Source organism: Cyprinodon variegatus, unplaced genomic scaffold, assembly GCF_000732505.1.
Source record: "Cyprinodon variegatus isolate N-32 unplaced genomic scaffold, C_variegatus-1.0 Scaffold109, whole genome shotgun sequence".
Classification (NCBI taxonomy): domain Eukaryota; kingdom Metazoa; phylum Chordata; class Actinopteri; order Cyprinodontiformes; family Cyprinodontidae; genus Cyprinodon; species Cyprinodon variegatus.
In genome coordinates this window covers 39,280-50,318 of record NW_015150562.1, presented here as the reverse complement: position 1 = coordinate 50,318, position 11,039 = coordinate 39,280, and positions in this window count along the sequence as shown.

Genomic DNA, 11,039 nt, shown 5'->3' with positions numbered 1-11,039 from the left:
TATCTGTACTTTTACTCAAGTACGGAAAGTGAGTACTTTTGCCATCTCTGATAATATATCGGATATCGGAGATCCAATCCAGTGCACTTTAGTTGATACTATTATTCCTTTTTTTTTGCTGCTTCTTTGTTAATAAATAATATAAAGTAATTTTATTTCTGCATTAATTAGTACCCTTTTTAGCAATGTTTATGTCAAGGCTAAAGCCTTCACTGATACAAGATATACGGTTTAGTTACACAGTTATACAGCTGAATCGGATTGGTATTGTATTGTGGCTGTCATGCCCATCCCACTGGATCAGTGCATCTCTAATGCTGATATAGAATGTTAATGTTCACACTTCAGATAGAGAGCTACAAAAGTAAGCAATTGATGAGTGGTCAATTATTTCTGCATCGTAGCAAAGCTTTTTAATAAAATATCTGATTTTAATGTAGAGTCTTTATTTCTGTGGAAATTATAGCTAGAAAAAGATTTAAGAACAGAAACATCAATAAATGAAAGGAGGGAATGAGAGGACTGCTGGCTTAGAGGAATCTAAGGAGAAGGTTGGAGTTTCACACTTTGGTATTTTATAGATGAAGAAGATGGAGAAACTGAGCAGCTTACTGTTTACTTTACTCTATACTGCCTTATACCCCAGTGTATGCCTTATACCCCAGTGTTTTTAGAGATTTTTATAGTTTTATTTACTATTTCATATATGTTTCATGTTGCACGACTGTACCACAAGAAATTCCTAGTTGTGAACTTCTTCACTAACAATGGCAATAAACCCGATTCTGATTCTGATTCTGATTTTGGTTGCATGTCCAAGCTTGGAGGAAGGCGTAGGTCCACAGCATTGGACGCTAGTTTGTGTGGAAGAAGCAGGATCCAGGAGAACAGGTATTCTTTTTCTTTGTAATGGAGGCTGACTTGGAATGAAGCATGGAGGAATCCAGGTTTTTGAAGGAGAGGCATGGAGGCAGACCATGACTGGGAAATTGGATTGATGTAACTGGGAGACGCATCTTAAGGGGAACAAGGTATTGGAAACTGTGTGGTACAAAACATAAGTTTAACACAGAAGACACAAAATTTATCATTTTAACCTAGCTTAGTCCTGTATCACTGTTGGAACATTAACCATCTGGTTTCTGCCTGAGGGGAAGGTGCCCTTCCTAAAGGTTGCTGGAGGTTCTAGTTGATGAGCGCCTGCTGGTTCCAATCAGCCTCTGATGAGGAGGTTTTTCACAAAAAAAAAAACACATCCACAGCAGCACATCAAACAGGTTGATTTTATTCTTAAATGGTGCAACAGTGGCGTCGGATGAAAGAGTTTGCCCTTCAAATGGAGGGTTGTCGGTTTATGCCCCAGCTCCGCCTTCAGTATTGTTGTGTATTTGAGCAAGACGCTTACCCCACATTGCCTACTGGTGGTGGTCAGGGAGACTGGTGGCGCCAGTGTACGGCAGCCTGCTTCTGTCACTGAGCCCAGGGCAGCTGTGGCTACAATGTAGGTTGCCACCATCAGTGTGTGAGTGTGTGTGTGAATAGGTGAATGACTGAATGTAGTGTATGTATGAGCCATTTACCATTTTACCATTTAAATTGAAAAGGACTCTTTTCTGTCTGGTGCCTGACTTTTCCTGTTTGGCTTGGGAAATCTCGGAAAAAATCAAAACCTTGTTGGATTTTTTTGAGTGCCACACAGCCTCTGTAACTGACCTGCACTGCACCGTGGCGGCTGTAACTGTACACATTGATTTTAATGATTTATGTTCCTTGTGGAGCTTGCATCACAGCTGCACTGTAAGAAGCACTGGCACAGTATTACTCTTTGCTTTTGAAGAACGATTTTTTTTTTTAACAGTCATTACTTATCATTCACAAAATATTTTGCAAACAAATCTCAAAGCCAAATGCCAACAGGCAGCACAGCTAGTCACAGATCAAGACCTTTTTTTTTTGTGCTTCCTTTCATAAGAAAGTCCCAGAATCCAATGAAAACTTCCTATTTCATCAAAAGGTATTGAATGATTAACAAGGTTTTACTTACTGTATTTTCTGTATTATCTGCACTTTGCTAATCTGAATTTTAAGAAATAATCCCTAAAAAAACCCAAAATTTTCCATCTGACGTTCTTTTTGAAAATATCGCTGACCTGCTCCTTTTTCCCTCTTAAACAGAATCATCAGAAAATTGAGAAATTCATATATGAAAGATTTAAAATTGCCAGACACTTTTTAAAATCTAAGTCATGCTGACAAAGTTGATCTATTTACTGTTAAACTCGTTCACTTATTTACAGCCTCCTAGTGAAGCAGTGATTGTGATCCTGTTGACTCCTCTTTGAAGGTGCCGATGTGCTTTAATTAATCTGTGGAGGGGAAGCGACTGTAAATTTTCAGAGCTTTATTAACATGCGAATTGGCCAGCTGACAGACAGGCAGATGTTCAAGCAGAGCTTGTGTTCTTCCTTTGTGTGGAAGCCTCTGCTGCGTTTGGCCGCTTTTAAAAGATACACAGTGTGATGGAGATTAGGAGCAAGCTGTGCAACCAGTGTTTAGTGGGTCGAGTGGGATGGCGGGCAGGCAGGAGGCAAACTTTGCATATCAAAGGCAAGCTAACAGAGAGAAGAGCGAACATCAGGGATGGCGATCTCCCCTCAGTGAAGAAACACTCTGATAAGAGAAGAGGGAGACAGGTTCACTGAGCGCCACTGATTTATCAGAAAATTAAGGGTTAGTCTTTATCTTGTTTTAACACCTTGTCAATACATCCTACCACACAGAGTGATGACGTGTGTGTGTATGTGTGTTGAGATTACATTGTTAGCTTATATAAACAAAGCTGAACAAGGCATTTCTAACTTCGTTTTTATTACTTCTCACTCAATGTTTATATAGAGTTTAAAAATTTCTCATGAAATGAGAGATTTCCTTTAAAGCTGATATCATAGCTTTCATCTAAATGAAAAGATTACTTTTATGCTCTAACGTAAGGTTGTAATGTTTCCAAAACAACTTTGCTCGTAGGAAGTAAAACTTAAAATGTTCAGCTGTAGTTTATTCCTCGCTCTGCCTTTCCACTGCAGGTAAGAGAACAGGCCAAAAACTGTGAAAAGAGGGTATTACCGTAGAAGGGCGGTAAGATTTTTTGTGTCGGAACCAGACATGAAGCCTTAGAATGGGAAACGCTATAAAAAAAATATCTCATTGGTTGCGTGTCGTCAGCATTTCAGTCAATATGCAATTCATATTTTCTGTTCACTTTAACCCTTTACATAGTACTGTATTTTTTTTGTTTTCATGCAGGTCTTTAAACTGGGGGTTCAATCATCTAATATTCAGAAACCTCCCAAATTTTATACATAGTGTTCTGATGAGTTCTACCTTGAAAATCTTTGATCCTTAAGTGAAAGAAACTAATATTCTATAAAAGATAAAAATGTATTATTGAAACTGTGTAATAAGCTCTGATTATTTTGGCTAAAATATTTTGCTAACTAGTTCTGAAACACCCTAAAAAACAAAACGAACCACTACAATCATTCTTACTTAACATAAAAAAAAAAATAATCACATAAAAAAAACATTTGCTCTTTATCAATTGAGCAATTTTAATCAATTTTATCCAAGGCTGAAAGCACCTTTTGTTGGCCATGTTCGCAATTACCCTGCATGATTAAACCCTTCTCTAACAGCAGTTTATGTTATTAATAACACCTCTGTTCTAGGTATTACCTGGGGACAAAAGCAGGCCAACAAACCAAATGACCACTGTTCCATTTATTACTTCCTTTATAATTTCACAACCTCATTCAACTTCCATCCCCAAAAATTAGCTTCATTTGTAACCTAGCGACATGCATTGCCACAGAATTAATGCTATTACTCTTCATCCAGGCGTGGAGCTATGCAGCATGACCATTAGAGTGTGACAACATGGATTATTTCCCATCATGCCCTAAAGGACTACAGGCTGCCAGGGTGGGCTGATGGCGGTAGCGTTGGGAAAAGACAGAACAAATGCAATTTAAGTCCCAAGATATTTTCCTCTGAAAAACCCAATTATGTCTACTGGGAGGATGGGGTGATGAGGGTCATTTTGTTCCTGCTAATGGAGCTGAAGATCGGCAGCATGCAATAATGGGGTCTCTCTTTATTCCCTTAGCTTTCATTCACTGCCCACATCACTGTCACACTTTTCTTGTTCTCCCCCCTTCCCTGCTCCACACTCACTGCAGGAACCAGATGATTGAGAGTCCCCCAAATAAGAAGAGCGTGATTAAAAAGTCACTGCTTGCAGATGGATTTCAAATAACGTCTCTGAAAAAGTTATTCTCTTTTTCACTAAAAGCCGAGCAGCGAGGAATTCAAAAAAGGGAAAACAAGTGCAGGAGGGGGGGGCTACACCACTGATGCTGGAATGTGTGTGTATTTGATTTTCTGCAATCGTATTTCGTCAACCCAGACGCCTGCGTGTGACAAGTACAATTTCACAGAAGACGTAAGTGTCAGACAAGTGATTGGTCCAAGCAGAAAAACTGCTTAACAAGCACAATGTAGCCAGGAGAGCGCAGCAGTAAAACAACAACCTGCTTGATGACACCAGCAAGAAACGAAAAGACGATGACAGCGGAGAACGGGGTAAAAAAAGATTAAATAGCCTCGTTCAGAGGTTTCATACCCTTAGGTATTCACTCATGAGTTCACAGTAATTTAACAATAGCGTAGTGGCATGTAGAATCCCCACTGACAGGGAGCATGTGCTATTTTAATGCTTTGAAACATGCAGAGTTTAAAGAAGTGGCTGAAAGCACAAAGAATACAGTCACATGTTGTTTCCAAGCCTCTCTATCTTACTCCTGTGAGCCTGTGCGTGAAACACAAACATGTCAATGGTTTTGTTTATAGTGTGCACCTAATTGGGCTTTTATGACAGCTTTGTGAAGCTGGAGGCTTGAGTGTAATTAATCAGCTCTCCTTCAACGTTTGAATTGCACTCCAAATCCCAAACGTTTAAAGTGTCACAAATAATACAAGAAATTAATATAGCAGGTCATTATGCCTAAACTTTGTTTCCATCCTCAAATGATCCCAAGTTTTTATATGATTTACATGTAAGAACGTATATTTTCCTTTAGATACTGTAAGGCTGGGACATTTTCTCAAGACCTGACGACACAACAGGTAAGCGTTTAAAACATTTATGAAAAGGTACATTTGAATTGGAGGAACAGGAACTGACTGTAACTGGAATAACTTTGAGGAGAAAGTTAGAGGCAAGTATAAATATATAAATAAACTAGACAGAAATAAATTGAACTTACCAATTAATTCAGTTAATAATTAAATGATCGCTTGAGAAAACCTGTAAAGCTTCAAAATGTAATTCCAAGATTGTCAATGGATCCTTAGATGTGGATGAAACCATAAAGTAAGAAAACACAAAATGAAGCAATGGTAATTAAATTATAAATGGTGGCATTAAAACATGCAAAAACATATTTGGGATTGTTTTGTGAAGCTCAGAAATGCTGCAGAAATTACACCCATTGCAAGGTATTGATTTTAGCTACACCATCACTCCCCAGCGTGTTATATTATACACAGTTAAACTATAATCCAATGGGCTGACTTGTCTAGTGAAAAACAAGTTTAAGACAATATTATGACATTTTGACATTTTTTATATTGATTTTTTTTTTTTTACTTCACTTGGTCACAACACTGGCGGCCAAATATAAAAGAAAATCTAGTAAAATTGTTGCATGCCACTAATTTCTTAGAGGTTAGATAAAGGAACAGAATGCTGTTGAATCAAACATTCATTGTGTATAGAAAACCTTGGATACTTTAACACTGTATTTGTGTTGTTTGTGTAAAACTATTTCAGAGCCTATCGAGTTATCGAATTTTTCTTTTCTGCAGTGAGAGGAGGACACTGTGCAGGGCTTGCACTAAAGTTCTCTCTTCAGATCTTCCATTTTCTTCTGACACCTGCAGGGTCAAGTGATTATCCAAGACTCTGAGCCATGTGTGGTGCTGAAGGTCATGGGTTGGATTGCAACAGTGAGAGAAGTATTGATCAGTCCCGGGATATTTAGCCTTGTTAAGGAGAGCAATAAGATAGTGGTGTCTACAAAAGGCTTTTACTTCTTCTCCTTGATGGGTCAAGCACTCAGTGATCATCACTTTGAAGATTTGCTTTTAACTTATCCCCACATATTTTACACAATATTTCTGCACAAAAATGATCATTAAATGTAGCATTTAAAGATTTTTATTGTTTCACTTTTTTCTGATCCTTCCATTCCCCCTTATTAATGGACGAGGCCAAATAAATCAATGCTTAGGAGGAAGATGCTTGAGTGCCAGTACAGATCAATACTTTATCCGGATATAGTTTTTCTCAAACATAAATAGGTATTATCTATTTAAAATGGTTTATTTACCTTTCCTCAGTGAAGGTAGGCAGAGAGCACTGAAGGATGCAATGATCCCCTTACACACATATACACCTCCTTGCACATTCTGGCTGTAAGCTTTAGCTCTGACTGCTTCAGGGGAAATAAGATGCTATGTTGTTGTGGTGGTTGTGATGGAGAGAAGTGGCTTATTGCGTTTGATTAACAGCCTTTGTGTTTGTTCATCCCCCAGGTGTCTGTGTTTTTACTAATGTAGCTCAGTGAAGCACAATTCCCTTTTAGACACAACTAGTGGCCTAATTAGCATGCATTAATAGGTGGTGCATCTCAGTAAAATTATGTGATATATATTTTTTAAAAATCAGATTTACATCAGAACATCCCAGAATAATTCTTGTGTCAAAAAAAATATATTTTTTATAATCCTTTGGAGTCAATTCAATAACTTCTGTTAGAATCATTAATTTAATAGAGGTGTTGGTTCCTTTTAGAAGGGCTCCAAAAAACATGCCAGACTTTGGCCTAGTGTGCAAAAAAAAAAAAAAAAAAAATGACATAAGCTGTGCCTCCTAAAGCCTGCCCTGTTGATAGTTAAAACACACTGAGGGGGTCGGGTATGACACGTTTAGAAGGTTTAAAGTATTGATTTATACCTGATTTGCATATCACCGCTTATTTCACACCACATTCACACAAATTAGAGACATACTGATATATTCCTGAAAACTAAATTTAACATGGATTGCTTTTCTTATAAAGAACCAGGGTTCAATTACTTAATGGGCTCATTGATATGTGATTTATGATTTAGTTACAGAAAAGAAAAATATGTTTTCTTAAATCTCTTCTCTTTTTTAATTTCCCACATTTAAAAGAAATCAAACTGATTTAGGATAATGTGAAAGCTTTTGACAGTGTACACCTGCTTGCCTCACTAAGAGATTCAAAGTCATCGCATGTTGCAGGGAAAGTTCTTTAACATTATAATCATACTATATAGATCTCACCAATGACTCCAAATAATCTGGCACTGATGTTTGGTCTGAAGGCTGGTTATATACTGATAGGTGCAGGTGGATCAGATGAGTAGTAATGGGGCAGAACTGAGCAGGTATGTCTGTTGAGGAATCAGACCAGCATCGGTGCTGAGATCATGACACCTAACAGTTATGCTAGAGCCTTGAAAATGCATTATTCAGAAAAAAAAACAGAATACAAGGCTTTTCATATGCTATTTCCGCATATCAGACTTCCTACTCAATCTCCACTCATCATTTATCACTCATCAACTAATTTACATCAAGCTGTGCCATATGTCTGCTTCAACATAATGAGTAATGAGTAATTGTAATGAGTATATTCCTATTCTTTTGTGATATTTGGATACAGTTATGCACAACATAAGAAATTATATAAACCATGCAAGCAACCAAACTTACCAGCTTCCGATTGCAGCCACATCACAGGACGACTGTAGGAAGCAGTTTAGGCTCAGTGTAAAGTGAGTGGGTGCTTGAAGTTGTGGATAGATAATAGCAGTGGGGGTGTTGGTTGCTCTGTGTATGTATGAACCATCAAGCCTGGGAAACTCTCATATTTTTATTTTGTTTTGCCACTTTAGTGAAATGAATGTTGGTCCCTATGGTACTTGAGATATTCTAACTCCATATGTGCAGCTTGGGGGATTCTGTAGTGTTAAATCCACGAGACATCATTAGATACCCGGTGATCCCCATTTTAAACTGCTACATTAACACTTTGCTGAAGGGCTTTAAGTAAAAGCTTGGACTGTGTTCTCCTTTTTTTAGTTTATAAATGTGACGTTTGTCCCTCTTTGATCTGAACCATCCCCCAAATGAAAACTCTTTTCAAACCACAGATAATGCAGATTGCAAGGGTTTTGGTGACTTAAGAAACGTTGTAAATCCACCTCTAATGTGACACATATCTTGTGCAATTCAACAGATAATCAAAAGTATTAGGGGAAATATAAATAAGGTTTATATAAATAACTTTATATAAACGTGAGGATTTAAATTATTTAATCTACTGTGCCAAAATAAAAATTTTATGTGCATAAAAGTAACCTTGTTTCATCTTGCTATTACATCCTTTCTTATCTAGAGTGTGAAGATGAGTTGGTTTTGTAAAAAAATTGAGATATCTGATAGGCAAAGACAGATAGAATGGTTAAGCCCAGACTAAAATAAGGTGAACTCTAAGCATTGTAGGACATTGAAGAAAGCAATCAAAATAATGGATTCTAGAGTCAAGTGATGCCTTCTTAATATGATAATCGTGCTGACTTTTGCCCAAATCTTCCCCTTCCAAGAGGTCCCGATTATAAGAATGGCTCTAAAGAAAACCTTATATCATGTTATATGAACCTGATTTAAGGGAAAGGACACAGCAAACAGGAGCGCAGTAGCAGGAAAAAACTGATGTAAGCTGTAAGAGTTATTGCAGTGAGAAAACATATTTGAGAATGGGGCGGAAAGCAAGAAATATTACACTTTTTAAAAACAATAGAAGAGGAACTCCTGAAACAGTAGGCTGATTTGTATAAGCAGAGCAGATTACTGTGACTCGTAAGGGGTCCAAAAGACTGAGGTGTCGTATAAACTTGTACACCTCGAGAAAGGCTATAAAGAAATGAAGTAATCAAAGGATGTGCACTGGGATTTTGTGAAGCTTTTGCAAAGATGAATAAAAAAAAATTAATGAGTTGAGCAGAGGAGGCGCAGACAGAGAGGAGGCATGGGGGGGATATACAACCTGGCCTCTGATAAGAAAAAATGCTGCTTTAAAGATGTAAGGGCATTTAATTCACCAGAGATGTTCCTGAAGGAGGCAAACTCTGAAGAGGAATCCAATAGCCCAGAACATCCCAGTATCTGGGTTTCTTTAGGTTGTGATACATGTGTTGCGAGTAGCAGGAAAAGTCTGGGTAGGAAACTGCTAGCTGTTAATACCCGCTGAGGGAATGGCTCGGCAAAAGCTTTGATATAGTGGCTGATTGGAGCAACAGAATAAAGACACCGTGTCAATGAGTTTACGGCACGTCCGGGTTAAGCCTTGGAGTAGCCATGCTGCCTGTAGAACAGATGGACTGGCTTCCCCCTCTGAGAGAGGAACTCTTAGTTACCAATCACAAGTCTTGGGTCTTAATGAGTCAGGCGAGGTGACTAAATGAGGTTGAACTTTAAGTATTTTTTTCAGTATTAAGAACAAGGATTAGAATTAAACTTAGAAAATTGATCATTACTATCATGATGAAGGTTTTGTCATAGGAAATTTCAGTTTATCGAGAAATTTGATTTAAATTAATTATGTTTGCCAAAAATAAACTTTCTGTATTGTCGTAACTACAATTTACTGGCTTATGGCGATCTTGAAAGCTGTGGATCGTCACTTTCATGCCTAGATTTGACTGGAGGTGTGTCTACTTCTTGCTATTAGTGGGCAGAGCTAAAATGATTTCACCAAATGACAATGCTAATTTATTGAACTGCTGTCCATGAGTAGGCATATAAAATTAACAAAAATGATGAAGACGCACACGGATATGGCTTTTTATATTTCTATGGGAACACAGTTGAGCCAAACTTCACTGCAATCTAATAGAGCACTTCATAGTGCACTGAATCACTACTATTCAGTGAAGCGAATCAGATTATGCATGTGTGTTTTACAGTCAAACCTGTTGAAATGGAAAGATATGGAAATTTGCCACTGTCACGCCCACATAGTCCAGCAATCATTAATATTTCAAAGAATGATTTTGATAACTTTGGTCAAATTATGCAGAATCTTTAAGCTATAAAGGCCCCCAAAAATCTATTTTAAAAGGCAAAAAAATTCAGATGAAAATGTCTGAATTCAACAGACCTTTGCAGAAAAGAAAGAAAGAAAGAAAACGAACGAACGAACCTGATGAAACTCCTGAACTCAAATTTTGTTGAGCAACAGTTTGTGGTTGTCAGTGCAGTCAGATGTTTTCTGTAATGTTAAATCAGACTTCTGCCCCTGTTGACAGGTATGTTAATTTGTCTGGGACAGTGACTGCCCTGCTGTGAGGCAAGGTGGCAATGGTAATTGTTTATCAATGCAGGTCCTTGATTGTGGGAGGTTCTTCTGATTACGTGGCCAACTAGATGGTAGTTAAGGAGTGTCGTTCATTCTTGAGGCGTTGTCACCGTGGTACCAGTCGTCATTGATGTGCCAGGAGTGTCCAAGGCACAGCGCACCAGTGGCTTCAGGGAGGACTAGAGAGGACCAGGGTTGATCCAGGGGACCACAACAGAGTCCTGGGTTAGTTGGATCCAGAGGTCCAGAAGCAGTCGGCAAGAATCAAGCTGAGAGAGGACCAGGAGGAGGGAGCAGTTGCTGGAAGAACATCTTGGGCTTCCTATCGCTCATTCGTGACTTTAACAAATGCCTCTGAAGGGCTAAAGATGTTCCTGGTTGCCGTGTCCTCCCTGTTTTTGTTGCGGGCATGTGAGCCAGGCCATAATAGATGGTTCAACTAAAAAGTTATTTTTTAAACAAAAAAAAGTAAAATCAATATCATTTTGGAAATTTGTATGTATTATTAATTTTCAATTTTGTGTTATCTAAATC